Raw genomic sequence first — 23,002 nt, forward strand, 5'->3', positions numbered from 1 at the left:
TTATCTTAATACAAACAAATTTGTTTTTTCGGAGAATGTATTGAGCACATGAATTTATTAATTACTTTGAACTTTTATTCAAAATGAAGTAAATACATGGGTTTATTAATTATGTTTACTAGCACATTTTTTTTTAAACATGAAATAGAAGTAAACTTAGTAAAAACATGAAATAGAAGTAAACTTAGTAGTAAAAAGAAACTAAATAAACTTAAAAGAAGTTAATCCCATTTTACAACATAAATATTGTTAAAGGCTAGCAAAGAAGTAGTTTTGACATATCTAGGTTTTGACAACTAAAATTAAAAAATTAATAAATAAATATAAAATAAAAGTCGTTTTCAAAAACTTAGTTTGTGGTGAAATTTTACTTAAAATTCAAATGTATTGTTTCAATATCTATCCCAAAGGAATGCATATGCTTTAGTGGCAATGCAGCTTCAACCAAAATAATTTGAGCTGGGTCATTCATAATCGCAAAGGCACACGGTAGGAATTATAGGATATGAACTTTATTTATGTCAATATTTCTTAATAATATTAATTGAAGTACATCCAATTGATTTGAAGAACAAATTCTATTATGTGATGGACAATGTGAAATTAACGTGACAATAATAGTAGGTTCTAAAGCACAAAAAAATACATGGATAAATTTCAAATCTTGAGGCAGACAAAACACATGGACTAGTAACTAAAAATGATTGAACCACTACAAGGGCATTTGGTTTAGTGGTATGATTGTCTTAGGAAACATATGTATACTTACCATTTTAGGAAACAAAAATGAAGGCGAGCAACCTAGTGTTTTAATAAATACTCTTCCTTATCATTACATATTAATGGTGTAATATGTTGAATGGCGGGTCAAGACCTCACCCTCATGTATTCATAGATGTGTAACAAAGGATAAAAGGAAACGAAAATTAAGACGAGCAACCTAGTGCTTTAATAAATACTCTTCCTTATGATTACATATTAATGGTGTAATATGTTGAATGGCGGGTCAAGACCTCAACCTCGTGTATTAATAGATCTGTAACAAAGGATAAATCAATAGATTATCTAATCTCGACAATGAAAGATTGGATTGGGGGACAGATAGGTGGCACCAATGTTGTCACGCCACAGGCTATAGGCGACTAGGGATAGATAGGTGGCACCAATGTTGTCACGCCACAGGCTAGGCGATCGTGCTTGCGAAATCCCGAGCTCACGCAAGAGGAATTGGATCCAAGTTAATTTGATAGTGGCATAAGCAACCGCCTTGCGAGAAACAGTCGATTATTTCCTTGAACTCCTGGAGATAAGATTGCCACCAAAGAAGAGCAGGACAATAAATCTTGAATGTATTTATGTTGTGTCAGAAAATAACTCAAAATGCCAAGATCCTTGACAGCATAATCATCCTGAAGCTCTGTAAGAAGTTTCTTAGTAGCCGTAGAAGATAAGCTGATGATAATCTTTTTCAACTGTGTTCATTAACTTAGTAGCCGTAGCAGATAAGCTGATGATAATCTTTTTCAACTGTGTTTATACCTTACCCTACAGCTAATTGTGTAAGACCCATTAAACGTAACATACCTTACCGCTAATTGTATAAGACCCATTAAACGAATCAATCTCTAGATGAAGAATTTTGGACTCAAAGTTCTAAATTTGAAACTTAAAATGTTTACAGAAAGTAAACAGATGGGTTCCAATGTTCGGAGCCTCCATTTGCTTATTTTTCTTTAAACTCTCCTAGAAAAACTAACTATTTGGGCTCTTAATGAATCAATCTCTAGATGAAGAATTTTGGACGCAAAGTTCTAAATTTGAAACTTAAAACGTTTACAGAAAGTAAACAGATGGGTTCCAACGTTTCCAGCCTCCATTTGCTTATTTTTCTTTAAACTCTCATAGAAAAACTAACTATTTGAGCTCTAGAAGGTTGGATATGGAGGCTGACTATTTGCAGTAAAAATGTGATAGAGTAGGCGGTCCATTTGCCTAATATATATAAATATATATACTAAATATTTATATATAGTAGGCGGTTATATCTGTTAAATCTATATATATAATAAATGAAATCATATATATACCTATTAGTCAGTGCTTTCAAAATGTACATTTATCATTCTTCATACCCTCTCTTTGCATACCTTGAAGTCATTAATACAAAACTTTTAGTCAATATATCTCCTTACCTTTTCTCTATCATGTTCTTTGTGTTCATTTAGATCGAGTGTGTGCGTTGTTGTGTGATCCTAATAATGGGTATCAGAGCGAGGCGAGATTCACCGCGATCTGTGAAGATGGAAAGTTCAAAGACAATAATTGAAAAGTTTGATGGATTCGATATCAGTTTCTAGAAGATGCAGATTGAAGATTATATGTACCAGAAAGATCTTTAGAAACCCCTTTTGGGGGTGAAGCCAGATACCATGACCGCGGAGGAGTGGAAACTCAAGGATCCTCACACCTTACGGTTGATCTGGTTGATGCTGTCCAGAAACAAGACGTTCAACATCATCAAAGAGAAGACGACATCGGGCCTATTGAAGGTGTTGTCAAATATGTACGAAAATTCGTCGGCTATGAACAAGATGTTGTCAAATATATACAAATGTCTGAAGGTAGATTTGTTGCAGATCATATAAATTAGTTCAACGTGATTGTTAGTCAATTGAGCTCAGTGGAAATTATGTTAAAAAATGAAATTAAAGCATTAATTTTGATGTCATCTTTACCCGAGACGTGGTACACTGTTATTGTTGCAATCAATAGTTCACGAGGATCAGATAAACTGAAGTTTGATGAAATTCGAGATGTCAGTGAAAGTATTCCCAAATGGGAAATTAGAGATTCATCTGACAATACTCTCAGTGTTGATCGAAGGAAAAGAAGTAAATCAAAGAGCCCAAACAAACATGGGCGATCAAAATAAAGGGATCGAGAAAAATCTCCAAACAAACCAAACGTAAAGTGTTGAAAATGTGGAAAAGAAATGACACTTTCGGACAAATTGTACAAAATTGAAGAAAAGCAAAATCACAATATATTATTTCTTTTTAATTTTTTCTTATTTACGCCATAATGAGCACCGATAATTGTGGGGATGTACCTTAGATGGTAGAGCAATTGTTTTGCATGCGAGAGGTGCAGGGATCATTACCATGCATCTCCAAAGAATACTATCAATTGTTAAATATATTATTCTTTTCAATTTTTTCTTATTTATGACAAAATGAGAAGAGATAGTCTTTCATTTTCACTATTTAGTTTGTCATTTTCACTATTATTGATGACGGGACGTATGAGTTTTGTGATGTAAGAATTGTGAGGATGTAGCTAAGATGGTAGAGTGCTCTCTTTGGATGTGAGAGGTACGGGGATCGATTGCCCACATCTCCATTAGTCTTCTTTTATTAATGATCAATCAGTAGAATTGATTGTATTTGTTGGGTTTTATGTCATAAAACTCATAGTTTGAATTTATTGAATAAATTGAATGTTGAGATGATTAATATAAATCCAATAAACTAAGAACACTCTTGTTATATTATGATTACTTGAACTATATGTTCATCTAAATCCAATAAACTAAGAACACTCTGGCTATAGTATGATTACTTGAACTCATTAGAGTGGATCAAGTTCAAGTATATATGATTACTTGAACTCATTAGAGTGGATCAAGTTCAAGTATATAGTCAAATCCAATAAACTAAGAACACTCTGATTACCTGAACTATATGTAGATACATCAGAGTGGATCAAGTTCAAGTATATATTCAAAATGATCTATAGAACAAGGATAAGGTTGAGTACCTTATTCTGGGGACACTATGGATGCGACCCACTTTTGTATATGATATAAACAATGCGATCACTAAATTGTACATGTGGAGACATGTGAGTGGGGGTGTCCTATGCAATGAGTATTGCATAAGATCGGACCATAAAGAAAACCACTCTCACTTTATAATGTCGTTTATTGTTGAGACTAATTTTTTCATTCGATGACCTAGGTAACTCGATCTTAATCCTAAGCTAATTATGAACTTCTGTTTATTCGGAAGTATCCTTAGATTTGCATGGGTGAGAGTGGCCCGAGTTTGCAGACTCAATAAGCCTCACATTTCAGGGGTAAGACTGGTGAATAGTTAGGGACATAGAGTGTAAGATGAAATTCACCCCTAAGTTACTCCATTGGCCTGAGAGGGGATTTGTTTGGTGGTTGGACCACAAACCAATTGTTCATTAGATGATCAATGGGACTCAAGGAACAAGAAGTAACTTAGGGGTAAAATGGTATATTGACACAGCTCTAGTTACGAACAACCTGTGAAGGATCGACTTACTAATCATGGTTATATCACATGGACAGAAATATATCTATAGTGAGGGGAGTGCAACTACTAGGCTATAGTGGAGTGTCCTAGTAGTTAACGAATGTTGGTTAACAAGGTTAATGAGTTTAGCCGGTTAATCTCGGATCGTTAGAGCCCATGATCTGTAGGTCCATTTGGTCCCCCTGCTAGCTCATATCGGACTGAACCTTAGAACAGTGTGACGAGTGAGTTCGAAGTGTTCAAATTCAAATTAGGGAATATACGCTAAATATATACGATATATTTAACTGCATTTTGTTTTAATTATGAATTAAACAAAAAGAGAGAATTGAAAATTTTTAAATAAGATTTAAATATTTTAATTATGAATAGGGATTCATAATCAATATGTGCCGGAATTCATTGGAATTGACATTTTATTTAATGTTAAATTTTAATTAAATTGTTTAATTAATCATTTATTATTATTTTTATTTGAAATTAATTGTTGAATTAAAATAAAAAAAGTCAAAATGTTGACTTCGCCCAATGGAAAAATCCATGTTTGAATTAGTGGAATATTGAGTATCAATATATGGTTTAACTAAACTTGCATGTTTGCCACATAATCCCACAAATTTTAGTGGAATTTTTAGTGTCAAAATTTGGTTAATTCAAACTTTGCTTGCCCCATAATCCCACAAATTTGAGTGAAATTTTGAGTGTCAAAATTTGGTAATCTCAAATTGTTGAGTGTCAAAATTTAGTATTCAAACTCATTGAGTTTTAATGCTTTTGAACATGCTAGCTAATTTACTATAATTGTTGTACTTAGAGTGCCTAAGATCCAAATTTCTTCTACACGTGTTATAGCAACACCATCATTTGGTATCAGAGCAAGTTTTAGGCACTTCATTTACATTAATTTGAACATGGTGGGTACCATTTCATGAATGAAATTTGGTGGTTGCTAAAGTAGATGTTTATGGTTTTGGCTTTTTTTTTTTTTTTTTTTTTTTCAATTGTATTCAATTATAGTAATTGGCCTCATGTGTATGGGGTTTAATGAGTGAAGAAAGGTATGTAATTTTTATAGAGTCATTAGAGTCCATTTTAGGTTGTAATTGATCGAAAATGGAAGAGATAGCAAGCTAAACTGAAGAAGAAGATGGAAGAGGTGGTTCGGGTGTTTTTTTTCTGCCAGTTAGGGTCCGGTTCAACATTTGTAAGGGTTGGTTAGGCCTGTTCCTGATCCTCCGGAGCGGTTCAAGTTATTATTAATTATTAATGTAATAATTTAGTTAATTGCTTGCTTTAAAATGTCAAAACCAATCCCCTTTAGTGTGTTTAATTAATTATGCATTATGAATGTATGTTTTAATTAAATAGAAAATGTATATGCATAAAGTATGTCATATAGATTTAAAATTCCACCATAGGCTAAGCATGTTTCATGCATTCCAAGTATGTTATAAGTATAATAATGTATAGTATGCATGTTTAGGGTTCCATGAGTGATAAATATAAATTGTTATATTATTGCATGGAATGGATGATTATATAATTGTTATATAAAGCATGTTGGAAGCATGTTATAGGTTATTTTCAACGTCATAAAACGAGATAGACGTTAAAATATATAACAAAGATAAATGCATGCTCACTTAAGGTTAACAACCAAGCACGATCAATTTTAATAGTTAAAATAGGTCGATATCTTGTAAAACTGCAGTTACAAGAAAGCTCACCTTGCATGATCTTGTCTAAGGCTGGAGGTACTTAAGTTGACGGTTTACGGAACACCTGCTACCTGGAGATCGGTTCAGTACTTGAGCTTAGTTAGCCCAGTTTTATGAGCATGCGTAAGTGATGTAAGGATTTTTTTTAAAAAAAAAAAAATGAAAAATCACCTAGACATCATAAGTAAAAAAACCAGTATAAATGTTATATTTGGAAAAATCACCTAGACTTAAGTTATATTTAATTAGCCGAAATATACCTAAGTAATAAGTATACTCAACCATCTAAAATACTTAGTGGGAGGAAAAAGGTATATGAGATACATCTTTTTCTTTTTACGCTCTCTGAAAATTCACACCGTGAGATTCACGCTCGGGCTCGTGTCGCTCTAGTAGCGGCCTCAATTTGGTAGGTATTTGCATGAGTCAATAACAAGGTGAATAGAGAAAGTATTTATAGTAAGTGGGAGAAAGAAGTATATCAATACATCCTATGGTCTCCACCACTAGGTTGAACCGTGAGATTCCCATGTTCCGCTTGCATGTTGCTCTAGAGCAACTACCCATTCGGAGGGTCGTAACATGGGAGTCGGAACAACTCAAACTCTATAAATTGATAGGATTTCTTAGGTCCATTCCTAACTTTGGCTTTTTAATTTGATAGCATTATTGGGGCCGATCTTTGAGGTCTGAAAATGGTGGGTCACACTTACGAAGAATTATTAAGAGTTAGTATATTCTTAACCAAAGTAGCGATAACTAAAACACTATAGGAATAAGAGTTATTCTGGGATTAGTGTTTAAGTCAAGAATGTCTTGGTTTAGTGAAGGAGTGATTGAGTGCCCCTCGGTAGCAATTGCTCTAACTCACTAAAGTATCGTTGTAAATTAATAATTTTTGGGTATATTATTACATTTGTTAAACCTGATTGGATTAAAAAGGATTAAGTCAATTCACTAATAGAATTTGTTTTAAATCTCAGCATGTCAAGCTCAATAGTACAATTACTCGCTTTTGAGAAATTATAAACAATTACGCAATAAGGAAATCAAACCTAAACACAATACTTGCAAATGATGATTTCAGGTTTGTTTTAACTGAGGAATGTCCCCTAGACCCCTGCTCAAATGCAAACCGAATAGTTTGGGTTGCATTTGACAAAAAGGTAAGGGAAAAGATAAGATTCCTACTGACCACAAACTTAAGGTTCAAAATGCAGATAATGGAAAATGTTTCCATTGCAATAAAAACGGGCACGGGAAAAGTCACTGCCCAAAATACCTTGTAGAGAAGAAAGCCGAAAGGGCACAACAAGGTAAATATGATTTACTAGTTGTAGAAATACGTTTAGTAGAGTATGATCACTTAACTTGGATACTGGATTTAGGGGCCACTAATCATATTTGTTCTTTTTTTCAAGAAACTAGTTCCTGGAGAGTGTTTGCAGAAGGCGAGATAACACTCAGGGTTGGAACAGAAGAAGTTTTCTCAGCAAGATCAGTAGGAAATTTAAAGTTGTTTTTCGGAGATAGATTCATTATATTAGATAATGTACTTTTTGTTCCTCGAATGAAAAGAAATCTAATATCTATCTCTTATTTATTAGAACAATTGTATAAAGTATGTTTTGAAATCAATGAAGTGTTCATTTTCAAAAGAGGTATTCATATTTGTTCTGCAAAACTAGAAAACAACATATATATGTTAAAACTGAGCAAAACAAAAGCTGTTTTAAATATCGAGATGTTTAAAAAAGCTAAAACTCAAAATAAACGACAAAAGATTTCTTCTAATACCTATCTTTGGCACTTAAGACTAGGCCACATTATCTCAATATTATTGGGAGATTGGTTAAAAGAGGACTTCTAAATGAGTTAGAAGACAACTCTTTACCTTCATGTGAGTCCTGTCTTGAGGGTAAAATGACTAAACGATCTTTTTCTGAAAAAGGTTATAGAGACAAACAAACCAAAGAACTCGTGCATACAGATCTCTATGGTCCAATGAATGTCAAAGCACGAGACAGGTATGAATATTTCATCAGTTTTATTGATGATTATTCAAGGTATGACTATCTTTACCTAATGCATCACATGTCTGAAGCTCTTGAAAAGTTCAGAGAGTATAAGATTGAGGTTGAGAATCTATTAGGAAAAACTATTAAAACACTCCGATCAGATTGAGGTGGAGAGTATATGGACTTAAGATTCCAAGACTATATGATAAAACATGGAATAACGTCTCAACTCTCAGCCCCTGGTATATCCCAACAGAACGGTTTATCAAAAAGGAGAAATAGAACTCTGTTAGACATGGTTCGGTCTATGATGAGTTTCGCTCAATTACCTGATTCGTTTTGGGGATATACAGTGGAGGCTGCTGCATACATTTTGAACATGGTTCCTTGTAAGAGTGTTTCAGAAACACCTTATGAGTTATGAAGAGGGCGTAAAGGTAGTTTACGTCACTTCAGGATTTGGGGATGCCCAACACATTTGTTGGTGTAAAACTCCAAGAAATTAGAACGTCGTTCAAAATTATGCCTATTCGTAGGATATCCCTAAGAGACGAAAGGTGGTCTGTTTTATGACCCTCAAGAAAATAGAGTGTTTGTATCCACAAACGCTATATTCTTAGAGGAAGACCACGTAAGAAATCATCAACCATGCAGCAAATTAGTATTGAGTGAGATTTCTAAAGAAGCTAGTGATAAAACAACAAGAGTTGTTGATCAGGTTGGTCCTTCAACAAGAGTTGTTGATGGAGCTCGCACTTCTGGTCAATCACATCCTTCTCAAGAGTTGAGAATGCCTCGACGGAGTGGGAGGATTATAACTCAACCCGATCGTTATTGTGTTTGGTAGAAACACAAGTCATCATACCTAATGATGGCGTTGAGGATCCATTGACCTATAAACAGGCAATGAATGATGAAGATAGAGATCAGTGAATCAAAGCCATTAATCTTGAAATGGAGTCAATGTACTTAAATTCAGTCTGGAACTTGTAGATCAACCAGATGGGGTAAAACCTACTGGTTGCAAACGGATCTACAAGAGGAAACGAGACCAAGCCGGTAAGGTACAGACCTTTAAAGCTCGACTTGTAGCAAAGGGTTATACCCAAATAGAGGGGGTGGACTATGAAGAAACCTTCTCTCCAGTTGCTATGCTTAAATCGATTAGAATACTCTTGTCTATTGCCACATTTTATGATTATGAAATTTGGCAAATGGATGTCAAGACTGCCTTTTTAAACGGCAATCTTGAGGAGAGTATCTATATGGCTCAACCAAAGGGGTTCATAGGTTTGCAAGCTTAAAAGATCCATTTATGGGTTGAAGCAAGCATCTCGATCTTAGAATATAAGGTTTGATATTCCGATCAAATCTTATGGCTTTAAACAGAATGTTGATGAACCTTGTGTTTACAAGAAGATAATCAAGTCTATAGTAGTTTTCTTGGTGTTGTACGTTGACGATATCCTAATCATTAGAAATGCTGTGGGATTTCTGACCGACATTAAGCATTGGCTAGCGACACAATTCCAAATGAAAGATTTGGGAGAGGCTCAGTTTGTTCTTGGAATCCAAATTGTACGAAATCGCAAGAACAAAACACTAGCATTGTCTCAGGCATCGTACACCGACAAAATGTTGATTCGATATAAGATGCATAACTCCAAGAAATGATTATTACCTTTTAGGCACGGAGTTCATTTGTCGAAAGAACAAAGTCCTAAAACACCTCAAGAAGTTGAGGATATGAGACACATTCCCTATGCATCAGCAGTTGGTAGTCTGATGTATGCCATGCTATGTACCCGACCCGACATATGCTATGTTGTGGGAATTGTCAGTAGATATAAGTCCAATCCAGGACGTGCTCATTGGACTGCCGTTAAGAACATCCTCAAGTATCTTAGGAGAACGAGAGACTATATGCTAAAAGATTTTGATTTGAAATTAATTATTTAAATTAATTGTTGAATTAAAATAAAGAAAGTCAACATGTTCATTTCACCCAATGGAAAAATCCATGTTTGAATTAGTGGAATATTGTGTGTCAATATATGGTTTAACCAAACTTGCATGTTTGCCACATAATCCAAGAATTTTGAGTGCCAAAATTTGGTTTAACGAAACATGCATGTTTGCCAAATAAACCCTACAAATTTAAGTGGAAATTTGAGTGTAAAAATTTGGTTGACTCAAACTTGCATGCTTGCCACATAATCCCACAAATTTGAATGTAATTTTGAGGGTCAAAATTTGGTAACCTCAAATTGGCATGAACATGCAAATATGACTATATAAATAGAGTGATTAAGGTACATGTAAAGTTTCTTGAAAAACTTTAAGAAAATCTCTCAAAACTCTCCCTTTACATATATTAAATTCCTATCAAGTTTAGTCACTCACTGAATTCCACAATCTTGTTCTAAGACCGAATAATAGTAGGGAAGACACTAGTGGTGGTTCGAAACCGGTTCGTGAGGAAAGAGAAATTTGAAGTACAAAAGGTTAGTATTAAAACTCATTGAGTTTTAATGCTTTTGAACATGCTAGCTAATTGACTATAATTGATGTACTTAGAGTGCCTAAGATCCAAATCGTTTCCGCACGTGTTATAGTAACACCATCAGTATTAACAAACTTATATGAACATCAAATAAAGTAAATACAATAATGATGATATGTTCAATGCATAATTGAATATGAAGTCCACAACAAGGACATTTGGTTTAGTGATATGATTCTTGCTTTTCCCTTTAATATAAAAGGCCTAAATAATGTATCAATCCAATGCACTTAATTTGTTTCACTTTGTGTTTTTTTAGGTAAAACAATTTATTAATTAAGAATTTCGTGTTTTGTTTCACTTTGTATTTCTATAGGTAAAACAATTATGATCATTAAATTCTTATAGATTCCAAGCTAAATATCATTAATACAATTATGCTTTATCTTGAACACGCCAAACATGAAACTAAAGTGCGTTCAGTTTAACTCCATTTTATTGCCAATATTGAATGATGTGTAGGGTATATTCTTGATTTACCTTAATTTTCTTGTGACATGATAGTTCATATTAGTTAAGCTTTTTGCAAAATCACAATTAAAAGACAACAACGATAAACATAAAGACAACAACGATAAACCTAGGTTTATTAGTCATTTCAAAGACAATTTCTTTGTCCATCTTATCGGTAATAATAGTTCAACTAAATCCATATTATGCAAAGAAACAAGTTTATGACCAATAATAATAACTACCTAAATTATGACCTAAAAATTTGAAAACATAAGTTGTAATTGATAATTACACAAAAATTTCCCTAAATCCATGAACTCGTGTCCAAGTAGTCAATCCTAAAGATTGTAACTAGCATAGAGTAATTGAAGCTCCACATGAAGTAATTTAAAGTTCCCCTTACTTAACTAAAGTATATCTCAGCTTTAAAGAAGCATGAGTTGCACTTAAGTTCATGAAATGCTTATAGACTCCAACTCTTAGTACTATTACTGCCAGTATGTTTCATATGAGTTTGTCATAAATGAAACTAAGGTGCATTCAATACAACTTTATTTTCTTGTCATACGCGGCAAAATGGAAGAATTAAATCAAACAAACTGATGTACTGAATCGAACCAATCCAACCGAAATTGATTAGTTTGTTTCCTTTGTTGGGTTGTTGATTTATTTGATAACTCTGGTATATTATAACAATTCAACTTTTCATTTTATAGCTGTCCAACCACTCGAAGAAAAATATATATGAATAGAAGCTAAAAATATTTGGTTTGGTGGTATGATTCTCAGTTAGGGTGCAAGAGATTGTGAGTTCAATTCTTGTAATGCCCCTATGTCTAAATTTTTTACTTATCCGAAGGACTTCATATTAATATAAACCTTTTGTTCCTATTATCAAACATACCTCTTTAACTTTTGTACACCAATTGTTGGGCAACAAATAGTAAAAAGTCTTTATTTACATCCCAAGACTTTATACTTACCATTTTAGGAAACAAAGAAAAAAAAAAAGAAGAAGAAGAAAGCTCTCTGTTCTTGTTTTGTTCTAAACAACATATTCTCATCGAGGACTTCATGTGTTTCCTGCAATACAACAAAATACGACCTTAATATCTAGGCCCAAGAATTCATACATACGTTTCAAAGTGCATGACAAAGACATTTGGTCTAGTGGTATGATTCTCGCTTTGGGTGCGAGAGGTCTCGAGTTCAATTCTCAGTTATAACTATTGTAACTATTGTTAAATGGTCACATTAAAATGATTAATTACATTTACTTGCACGTTTTTCTAACATGAGATAGCGCAAAGAATGCTCAACGTAGTAAAATTGTGAAAGGGACGAAGTAAATCCCAAAGGAATGCACAATGTAGCTTCAACCAAAATAATTTGAGCGGAGTCATTCATAATCTCAAGGTAGGTTCTAAAGCACAAAAACATGTGGATAAATTTGAAATATAGAGGCGCATAAAACATATGGACTAGCAACTAAAAATGATAGATTCACTATAAGGGCATTTGGTCTAGTGGTATGATTCTCGCTTCGGGTGCGAGAGGTCTCAAGTTCAATTCTCAAAATGCCCCCTACAATTATATCAAGTTAGTTGAACAAAGAAATAAAGATGTTTGGAAGAAGAAGCTATAGAAATGATATCACTTGGAAGAAGAAGCTATAGAAATGATATCACTTTCAAATTATTCCATGAGGGCTTGAGAAAGTCTTGCAAAAGAAGATGATGGTGTAGTACTACTACCATTTATTTCCTAGCCTCGACCCTAACTTCAAAGGCATTACAACTCACACAAATTGTTCTATGATATTTTTTTCTAGGAACTCTTTGTTATGTTAAGGGGCACAGATTCTCTATTGCACTGATCTTTTTTTCTAGGAACTCTTTGTTATGTTAAGGGGCACAGATTCTCTATTGCACTGATCTGCCAACAGTAGTTTTACCTAGGTCATTTGTCGTCACAATCCTTTTAAGGAAGATGTGGCCAAATAACCGGTGAACAATAACATTTAAAGAAGTTTCGGAGAGCGAGAAGAGGAGGAACATAGAATAGGAATGAGAAGGATACCAAAATTTTCAGTGAGTCGTATAAGGAAGAAGGAACTAGTAGGTTTGATTTTGGGCCCGTTTGAACTAAAATCTGAGACTCACTAGCCTAAAGTCCATTTGTGGTAAAGAAAAAAACCTTCCGTGGCCCAACCCACATTCGCAACCTGCATCCAACCATTTCATTTTCAACCTACACGCATGCTCCAAGCCCAACTCACGTAAATAGTCAAAAGATCCACTACAAGGGCATTTGGTCTAGTGGTATGATTCTCGCTTTGGGTGCGAGAGGTTTCGAGTTCGATTTTTGAAATGTTCCCAATAATTATATCAAATTGAATAAAGAAATAATTCATATGGATGTTTGAAAAAAAAAAAAGAAGAAGAAGAATAGAAGACTTGAGATTCTCTTCCAATCATTCCATGAGGACTTGAGATTCTTTCAACAGTGAGACAATGATTATGCGACTCGACGAATAAGTCAACTGTGCAAAATTCAGACTGCATGGACAATAGCAGTGTATGCTTGAGTCACGTTTGGAAGAAACTAGTCACATTCTCCTATAATACATTTTGGGAAATTTTACTCCGGGAGGGTGTAGATATGATTTTGATGACTAGTCATACACCCTAGTGACACAACAAGAATGGTAATAATACATTTTGGGAAATTTTACTCCGGGAGGGTGTAGATATGATTTTGATGACTAGTCATACACCCTAGTGGCACAACAAGAATGGTAAAGAACTATCTAACATGAAAGCAAGTAAAAGGAATTTGGAATGAGCATGCCGCCTTGGACAACAAATTATTTACAAAAATTGCTGAGACATGCAGCCATAGACAACACGCCTTGGGCAATCGTGACCGTGACATCTTTTCCCACACAATTTATTGATATCTATATCAACCAAATCTTCATATACTCAGCATTGTAGAATGAGGCTGACTTTAGGTCTCTCGATGCGCTTCCAGCTGATCTCAGAATGAGGAGTCTCTTCCAATCTACAAGGAGCTGTTGAAAATCACTTCTCGGTTCGTTGACTCTTCATGTCTTCTCTGTTGGTGTCTTTCCTACTTTCTTCGCATGAAAATCTTTCTTCTTTGCATGACGTCATACCACCTGCTTCTACTTGATGTCTTCTTGGTCAAAATAATAACGTTTCAAGTTACTGACGTGGACAACAAGGTTAGTCCGCATCCATAAGAGCAATTGGATCCTATATGATGTCTTCATAATCTTGTGGATAACTTCGACTAGTCCATAGTATTTTCGCACCAGACTTTGGTTCTTGTTGCGTTGAACTCGAAGTTGATATGACGATAACTTATATAAACTCTCTATTTTTCTTGAAATTGTTGTTGACGCTTCTGACTGACCCTTCTCTTCATCCGTCTGGTATTTCTGTGTGAACATGTGTTGCTTCAGTGACTTGTTTTTTTCCTTCCTTCTCCAATAAAGGCGTTGGCTTGGTGTCTTTGCCCAGCATTTGAGTGATCACTGACAAGAGTCTCTGCGGGTCTAATAAACTTGACTGTTAACAAGTCATTTAGCTTTTCATAGAATTTAGCTAGCTCAGGCTCAGCCGCATGACATTTGTTTGTGGCAGGCGATCTCGACTGCAACATAAAACTAATCTTGTGATTTATCTCTCCTGGTGGGGATAAATCCATTATCTGACCTTCTTGTTTTGCGTCATGGTGTTCATGTAGTGGCAACAAGGTTTCTATTGAGGTTGGCTCACTCGAGCTCCCCTTTCAATTACAACATAGCAGCAAGCGTACATTCATCGTGGCTAAGATTCTTTCTCAACTGTAGTATCGACATCATTTTCACCCCTCTTGGTTGATGGATGTTTTTCTAAATGATCGTCGAATTAGACTCCATTACAACTAGGCATTTTGCTAGGGACATGTAAATGACTTTGTGTTCCAGTAGGACGTTCATCCCTAACACGACGTCGAAGTCATCCATTTCAACTATCACAAAATGATTTGCCTAGTCCAAGGCTCCAGCTTGATTAGAGTTCTCATTGTGACTCTTAAAACAGGTAAAGCTTCCAATTTGACGGCGTTCATCTTTCCTGTATCTCGATGCCGAAGGATGTTAAAATATTTTGCATTGGTCTCGATAATGAGTTGTGGGTGGTTCTAGAGTCGACAATGGTGTTCCTTGCTACTTTGTGCTTTATCCAGACCTCGACATACATAATATGTATATATATATTCTTTTAACTATAACACATATGGTCCATGAAAGAATTGTAACTCTTATGCTCATTAATATTATAATGGTTACTACCTAAATTATAACGTAAAGTTAGAGAATTGATGTCCAATTAGCCAACCCTAAATTTGTAATCTTGGTAGAGTGATTGAAATTACAATGGAAGTAGTTTAAACTCCTAGTACCTGAAGTTGATCTCTTCTAATAAAACATGAATTTCTCTTTAATATCGTTAATACAATTATGCTTCATCTTGAATCTTTCAAACAGGAAACTAAAAGTGCCTTCAATTGAACTCCATTTTATTGTCATCTTGAATGATGTGTAGGATATATTCTTGATTTACCTTGATATTTCATATTAGTTAAGCTTTTTGCAAAATCACAAGTAGACCACAACAACAACGAACTTGGGTCTGTTAATTATTTTAAAGAAATTTTTATTCTCCATTTATCCGTAATAATTGTCCAACTAAATTCATATTATGCAAAGAAACAAATGTTTTACTCCTGAGAAGTAAAATATGCACTTTAACTAAAATTTCAACAATCTTATTTCGATACAACATAGATGACAACTATAGCCTTCAAATCAATACTAGAGTAGTTGTGGTGAACTGGATAGAAACTCTACTGTTGATCCATAATATAACACCTACTACCTAAATTATGACCTAAAAATTTGAAAACATAAGTTGTAGTTGAAAATTACATAAAACAATCCCCTAAATCAAAGAATTCCTGTTCAATTAGTCAATCCTAAAGATTGTAACTAGCATAGAGCAATTAAAGCTCCACATGAAAGTAATTTGAAGTTCCAGTTACTTAACTAAAGTTTATCTCGTCTTTAATGAAGGATGAGTTGTACTTAAGTTCATGAAATGCTTATAGACTCCAACTCTTAGTGCTATTGATGCAATTATCTTTATATGAGTTTGTCATAAATGAAACTCAGGTGCCTTCAATACAACTTTATTTTCTTGCCATACGAGGCAAAATAGAAGAACTAAATCAAACAAACTGATGAACTGAACCGAATGAATCTAACCAAACTGATTAGTTTGTTTCCTTTGTTGGGTGGTTGGTTTATTTGATAACCCTTATAAATTAGAATAATTCAATATTACATGCCTCCTTACAAACAAGTAAAATACTAGACCATCAACTTTTTATTTTATAGTCCAACAACCCCCAGGAAAATAGATTTCAAACTTGAGAGAAAAAATATATCGAGTAGGAGCTAAAAATGTTGTGTTTTCTAGTAAAGGCATTTGGTCTAGTGATATGATTCTCGCTTAGGATATGAGAGGTCTTGAGTTCAATTCTCGGAATGCCCTTATCTCTTAATCTTTTTTTAGTATGGGAATTTATACTTACCATCTTACCAATCTTTTTTTAGTATGGGAATTTATACTTACCATCTTACCATCTTACCATCTTAATAAACTATGAAAAAAAGAGGAAAAACAAAAGTTAAGGCAATTAAAACTATAATGATAATGCTCTTAATATGGCATAAATAATTTCATAATTTATCAAACCCTAGATCTAGAAGATATCATAACAAAAGAAAATAAATGAAACCCTAGATCTAAAAGATATAATAACAAAAGCAAATAAATGAAATAACGATGAGACATTCAATAAAGAACTTAATATAAAGTCCATAATAAGGGCATTTGATTTAGTGGTATGATTCTTGCTTTTGGTGCAAGAGGTCTCGAGTTTGATAACCAAGAGTTACCTAATTCACTCCTCTCGGAAGAGAATGTTTGCTCTTAACATCATTTTTTGTTTCTCACTTTCAATTGACATACCTATCCAAATTTAAAACTAATCTTGTGATTTATCTCCTCGGGTGAGAATAAACCCATTATCTGACCTTCTTGTTTTGCATCGTGGTATTCATGTAGTGGGTTGGTTCACTCGAGCTCCCCTTTTCAAATACAATAATGGCAGCAAGCGTAGATTCATCATGGCTAAGATTCTTTCTCAATTGTACTATCGTCATCATTTTCACCCCTTTTGGTTGGTGGATGTTTGTCTGAATGATTGTCATGTTAGACTCCGTTATTACTAGGCATGTAACTTACTAAGAAAATTAATTCCAAGAAAATTTACCAAGTCGGGTTAGACTCCAAATACTACTAGGCATGTAACTTACCAAGTCTCCAGCTTGATAATGAACTTACCAAGAAAATTAATTCCAAGATGCTTGTAGTTTGAACGATTGAGAGCTCATCTCTTCTTGATTTCTTCTTCAATTGTGTTCCTTAACTTACCCTACAGCTAATTGTATAAGGCTCATTAAATGAATCAATATCTAGACGAAGAATTTTGGACTCAAATTTCTAAATTTCAAACTTAAAACGTTTACCGAAAGTAAACTGATGGGTTCCAACGTTCCAATATCTTTTAGCCTTTGATTTCTTAACCAAAGTTGTTCCTCTCATAGCCATAAAGTTGTACAAATTGATTTAAAAGGATGATATTCATTATGGATTAGTAATTTCGCGATTTTCATAATTCTTGGCTAAAAGTTGCATGCATAAAGAAATTGAGAGCCTCCATTGACTTATTTTTCTTCCATCCCTCCTTACAAAGTTACTATTTGTCCAAGTTAGATATGGATGCTAACTATTTATAGTAAAAATATATACTAAATATTTATATATAGTAGCCGGTTATATCTATTAAAGCTATATATATAATAAACTGAAATCATATATTTACCCATCAGTCAATTCTTCAAAATGTACATTTCTCATTCTTCATATCCTTTATTTGCATACATTAATACAAAACCTTTAGTCAATATTTCTCCTTACATTTTCTCTATCATGTTTTTCTTGTTCATTTCGATTGAGTGTGTGCGTTGTTGTGTGATCCTAATAACTGGTATCAGAGCGAGGCAAGATTCACCATGATTTGTGAATATGGAAAATTCAAAGACTGGAATTGAAAAGTTTGATGGATTCGATATCAGTTTCTAGAAGATGCAGATTGAAAATTATTTGTACCAGAAAGATTTTCAGAAACCATTTTTGGGGGTGAAGCTGGAAACCATGATCACAGAGGGTTGATTTGGTTGTCGCTGTCCAGAAACATGACGTTCAACCTCCTCAAAGAGAAGACGACATCAGGCCTATTGAAGGTGTTGTAAAATATGTACGAAAATCCATTGGCTATGAACAAGGTGTATGTAAGGACCGTGCTGACACGATGACTAAAAAAGGCGGGTAATTTTTCCTTCATGATAAAACCATTAAAATTTAAAACATAATTTTCATTATACCAAAATAGTGCGCGCACATTACTAATTTAAAATACGACGTAATGATTAAAACACAAAATAAGGAACAGACACAAAATATTTTAAAACAAAGGGTTGAAGACGACGGGTGAGGTTTGTCTATGGCACCTGCCCAGCTCCTTATCACCTGGAAAAAAAATGGAGAATAAGGAATGAGTACAAGACTCAGTAAGTAGCCTACTTGTAGGCTCTTAATCGTGTCCTTGATATGCTAGGGTACCACATTCTTTGTTCTTGCTTGTTCTTGATCTTTTTCTTGTTATAAGTACTTAGGCCCTCTAATTTTTGTTCTTGACTTGGGGTTCTTATCTTGATTTTTCTTGAGGACCTTGGTCCTTGAATCCTAAAACCATGATTTTCCTTTAAGGGCCTTAGTACTATGGTTTCTGGTTCTTGGTCCTTTGCTCCTGATTCTTGTCCTTAGAACTAGGATCTTGATCCTTGTTCTATTTCTTGATCTTTCTCTTGTTCTTGGTACTTTCTTGGTTCTTGTTTTTTTCTTGATTCGTTCTCCAAGACACTCCCCCTAGGATTTACGACACTAGACATGCACCTGACAATCCTGTGTCCAAGGCTTCATGCGTTTCAAGCGACACAGCCTTAACCTACGTCCAAGGCTTCATGTGTTCCAGGCGACATAGTCTTACCGAATCTTAGGGCTTGCCCTTCGATATGATCTGCTTAATCCTATGCCCAAGGATTCATGTGTTCCAAGCGGCATAGTCTGAAAACCTACATTCAAAGCTTCTTACGTGCCAAGCGATGTAGTCTTAATACTGCTAGAAGAGTCTAAAGTCTTGTGGTGTTTCCTTTAGGTGTTTCTTGGATCGTAACTTGGTTTAGGTTCCAAACTTACTCCAATCAATTTGAAACCTTAAACTTATCTTCATGTCCTTCATAATCGACCTTATAAGAAGTAGAAAATCATTTGAAGCACGTATAGACCTTGAAATCTCTTGAGTGGTCCTAGGGGCATTTTGGTCATTTTACACCTAATTCTTGGTTTTGCTACTTAACATGTTCCAATGGCTTTTCAAACTTCACCAAAACATCAAACATCATAAAATAAGATCTACTTCAGGGTTTCATAGCGTTTGGAGGTCATCTAGGTCATGAACCGTAGGTAGATGTCCTTAGGGGCATTATGGTCATTTTGCACCATTTCTTGGTTTACCTACTTATCCTTATCCAATGACTACCAAACTTCATATATAACCTCAACATGCTATAGTATCCTCAGCCTTAAAATTTCATAGGCAATAGAGTTCATCTAGTGGGTTATTTTAACGTTACGTAAATCCCGAGCAATTTGTTCGGTTCAAGGTCTTAACTTACGGTTCCTAGGGTTTTTCTTTCATATATCCTAATTTCATACTTGGTTAGGGTTCATATTGAAATCCAAGCGATCCCTACAAGTATTTCTTAACAAAAAGTCCAAGGTGGCTACTTGCCTCGTTGTCGACGTTCGGGACCTTCGTTCTTGAGCTTCCGGTACCCAAATTACCTCAAATTTCCTTTCATAGACTCCTTTTTGTGTCTTCTTTCTGGAACCATAAGGTTTTTCATGAGAACCAGTCTGGAAGGGGGATCAAATTAAGAAAATCCGAGGGAAGGTCGAGTTTTGGGTTGACATGGCCGGTTCAACTAAACCGGCCACGTCATCGTCTTCTTCCTCCAAACGGGAATAAGACGCACGCGACCGTTCGCGCCGCCGTCTGAAACTCGCCTTCCCCAGCTCCTATCACGCCGTTTCTCCCCTCGATTCCTTCATAAAACTTAATGACGGTATTACAAGGAAGAGCTAGAGATTGATTTCATACCTTTTCATGGATCGTAGCCTAAGATATTTGCTTCCAAAGTTCATCCAAAATATGATTTCTCGCCCGAGTAAAAAACAGAGAATTTCTTATTGGGTAGCTGATTCTAGGGGTTTTTGAGGCTCGATTTCTTCACGAAACCTCTTCCTTATTATTCCCTCAAGATAAAGGAATTGGTTTGGAGGAACAACTTTGAGTGTGGGATATTAATTTCTAGAAACCACTCTCGGTCTGTAAGTTACCCGACACCTCCAATTTTCAATCTCTTGGGTATCTTGTTCTACGATGTTTCAGCTCTCCATTCCTTCAGAAAAGTTACTCGAATTCTTCCTATGAAGCTAGAGGAATCCTTAATTTGAAGGAAAAGAGGCTGTAGATAGTTATTCGACACTTACCCCCAATTTGAACCTGGAACGAATTTTCTTCAATTGGGAACGTTCCTGAGGTTATTTCTCTTCGTGGTCTTCTATGGAAACATTCTCTGGAGGTGCAGAAACCTATTGGGGTCGTTCTTTCTTGAAGAATACTTGTACATCCTTGGATTGGAATTTTGAGTTTTCCTTGAAGTTCTTTAATGGCAGATTGGATTGGGGGAATTGTTTCTAGGCACTTTCAGGACTCTATTCCTTCATAGAACTTGTGGGTAATCTTGTTTAGAAGCTATAGGAACAAGTTTGAAAGGAAATGGTGGAGAATTGCTCTCGAATTTAGAAGAAACCCGAGAGTAGGAGACCGAAAATCTAAACACTTATTGCCAATGACTGGGAGCTCGAACTTGCTCGATTCTTGTTCCAAACGATTGCCCCAACTTCATAATTTATAGGGAAAACTTAAACAGACATTGGGAGCTCCAGAATCATCGTGAATTATCGATTGGATTTTCTGGAAAATTCGTCGAAAATATCTACTTCGATCAGAGACTCACTGACTTTGGTTTTGAATCCTAGTCGTTGGATGTGATGATCCGTGAGTGTTCTAGAATATATCCAAGTTTGGAGGAGATCCAACGGTTGAGAGTCGAGATTTGAAGAATTTTGTGCAGAAGGTACTGTGAAGGTTCTAATTTTTTTAGCAGAATGGCAAATCCATAATTATCCTTAACTTCAAGGGTATTTTGGTAATTTGCCACTTTCAGAATATTTTATTATTATTTTCTCGAATAATCCATAATTTTTCCTAAAAATTCTTCATCTCTCGTTGGCCATTTTTCCCTTCTTGACCATCTTGAAATTCCTTCTAGATAAGGAATTAAAAATCTACAAAGATCCTTGATAATTGGAAAAATGATCTTTCCGTCCTTTTCGCTTACGATTTCATTCTCAATCCTTCTCCAAAGGTCTTAAGTCCTTAAGATTACTTCCTAAGGTCTAGAAATGACTTACTAAGACCCCTTTCCTTGCTTAATCTAAAACAATTTCTTTGGGTCTTGCATAGGTGCCTTTCCTTCATTTTTGGGGTGTTATAGTGTATTTGATGCAGAGGTTGTTTAATCTACAGATGTCGTGAGGTAGCTTTGTTGCAGTTCATATAAATTAGTTCAACGTGATTAAAAGTCAATTGAGCTCGGTGGAAATTATGTTCTAAAATGAAATTAAAGCATTGATTTTGATGTCATCTTTACCCGAGTAGTGGCATACTGTTGTTGCTGCAATCAACAGTGCACGAGGATCTGATAAACTGAAGTTTGATGAAATTCGAGATGTCAGCGAAAGTATTCCCAAATGGAAAATGGAGATTCATCAGGCAATGCTCTCAATGTTGCTCGAAGTGAAAGAAGTAAATCAAAGAGCCCAAACAAACATGGGCGATCAAAATCAAGGAACCGAAAAAAATCTCCAAACAAACCAAACGTGGAGAAAAATGACACTTTCGGACATATGGTACAAAATTGAAGAAAGACAAAATCACAAATTTGAAGATGACAATGATTCTATCTATTCAGCAAAAGATACTAAGGATGCTCTAATTCTTAGCGTGAACAGCCCAATTGAATTCTGGATTTTAGATTCAGTTGCTTCGTTTCATTTATCTTCATGTAAGGAATTGTTTCAAAATTTCAAATAAAGAAATTTTGGGAAGGTGTATCTTGCCGACAACAAAACGTTGGAGATTGAAGGGAAGAGAGATGTCTGCATACAAACTCTAGCGGGAAATGAGTGGACATTATAGGATATCAAATATATTCCTGATCTCAAGAAGAATTGGATCTCTATTGGTCAGTTGGATAACAGAGATTTTGCAGCCAAGTTTCGAAAGCGTTTGGGGAAGATTGTGAAGGGTGTCATGGTGGTAGCATGACACAAAATCTGGAACCCTATACACCACTGTAGGGTAAACCCTATACACAACTCGTAGTAACAGCAACCAGTTTATACACCCTACAGTAATGTCAATAGACTTGCACCTATGAGCGTCAAAGAAATGAAGATGATGGCTGCTAATGTAGTTTTAGAAGGCCTAAAATATATTGATATGGGTGTTTGTGAGAGTTGCGTT

The sequence above is a fragment of the Cucurbita pepo genome, chromosome 3, assembly GCF_057944985.1.
Source record: "Cucurbita pepo subsp. pepo isolate OVF chromosome 3, ASM5794498v1, whole genome shotgun sequence".
Classification (NCBI taxonomy): domain Eukaryota; kingdom Viridiplantae; phylum Streptophyta; class Magnoliopsida; order Cucurbitales; family Cucurbitaceae; genus Cucurbita; species Cucurbita pepo.